Source organism: Otolemur garnettii, unplaced genomic scaffold (assembly GCF_000181295.1).
Source record: "Otolemur garnettii isolate 467f Iridium unplaced genomic scaffold, OtoGar3 scaffold00050, whole genome shotgun sequence".
Lineage (NCBI taxonomy): Eukaryota > Metazoa > Chordata > Mammalia > Primates > Galagidae > Otolemur > Otolemur garnettii.
This window is the reverse complement of record NW_003852445.1, coordinates 9,338,679-9,340,471: the sequence shown is the minus strand read 5'-3', so window position 1 is coordinate 9,340,471 and position 1,793 is coordinate 9,338,679.

The following is a 1,793-nucleotide window of genomic DNA, read 5'->3' as shown; positions in this document are numbered from 1 at the left end:
AGGACAGATTGCTGTGGCATCATAGCTCACAGCAACCTCAAGCTCCTACGTTCAAGCAATCTTCTTGCTTCAGCCTCTCAAGTAGCTGGGACTATAGGCATGTGCTACAATGCCCCATTAATTTTTCTATTTTTAGTAGAGATGCAGTTTCACTCTTGCTCAGGCTGGTCTCAAACTCGAGCTCAAGCAATCCACCCACCTCATCCTCCCAAGAGTATTAGAATTATAGGTGTGAGCTACCACACCTGGCTAATGAAAACCTTGAAAGGATTCACTTTTCTAGATGCAATTAAGAAGATCCTCTCCGTGAGGAGGTCAAAATATTAACATGAACAATGAGCAGGAGTTTTGCAGAAGTTGATTCCAACCCTCATGGATGACTTTGAGGGGTTCAAAATTCCAGTGGAGGAAGTAACTGTAGATGTGGTGGGAAAAGCAAGAGAAATAGAATTGGAGCCTCCAGATGTGACTAAATTGAGGCCATCTTGTGATAAAATTTTAACAAATAAAGACTTGCTTCTTATGGATAAGCAAAGAAAGTAGTTTCTTGAGATGAAATCTACTCATGGTGAAAATGCTGTGAACATTGTTGAAATGATAACAACGGATTTAAATTACATAAATTTAGTTCACAAGGGAGCAGCAGAGTTTGAGAACATTGACTAAAATTTTGAAAATAGTTCAACTGTAGGGGTAAAATGCTATCAAACAGCACTGTATGCTGCAGATAAGTCTTTTGTGAAAGGGTGAATCAATAGATATAACAAACTTCATGGTTGTCTTTATTTCAAAAAATGCCATGGCCAGCCCAACCTATAACGAACACCACCCTGATCAGTCAGCAGCCATCAACATCAAGGCAACACCCTGCACCAGCAAAAAGATTACAACTTATTCAAGGCTTAGATAATTGTTAGCAATTTTTAGCAATAAAATATATTCAATTAAGGTAGGTACGTTATTTTATAGACAATACTATTGCACACTTAGAGACTACAGAATAATGCATGTAACTTTTTTTTTTTGAGACCGGGTCTCACTCTTTTGGCTGGGCTAGAGTGCACTGGCCTCATCATAGATTACTGCAACCTCAAACTCCTGGGCTCAAGGAATCCTCCACCTTCAGCCTTCCACGTAGCTGGGACTACAGGCACACACCATCACACCCAGCTAATTTTTAAAAATGTTCTGTAGAAATGGGGGTCTCACTATTTTATTCAAGCTGGTCTTGAACTCCTGGCTTCAAGCAATCCTCCAGCCTCAGTCTCCCAAAGTGCTGAGGTTATGGGTGTGAGCCACCACACCCAGTACACATAACTTTATATGCACTGGGAAACCAAAAAATTCATGTCACTTTACTGTAGTGTTCACTTTATTCTGGTGGTCTAGTACTTAACCCATAATATCTTTGAGGTATGCTTGTATTAATTTCTCTTTACATACAAACTAAGGCACAAAAATGAGCTTACATTCACTCCAATCATTAAGTAGCAGAGCTAGAGTACAAATTCAAAGAGCTTGGTGCCTTAGCTCACACTTCTAACCAATTATACCATGGGTATAGCATATTAGATTCCTCAGAACTATTTCCTTTTTTTTTTTTTTTTTTTTGAGACAGAGCCTCAAGCTATCCCCCTGGGTAGAGTGCCATGGCATCACGCTCACAGCAACCTCCAACTCCTGGGCTCAAGCGAGTCTCCTGCCTCAGCCTCCCAAGTAGCTGGGCCTACAGGCGCCCGCTACAACGCCTGGCCATTTTTTGGTTGCAGCCATCATTGTTGTTTGGCGGGCCC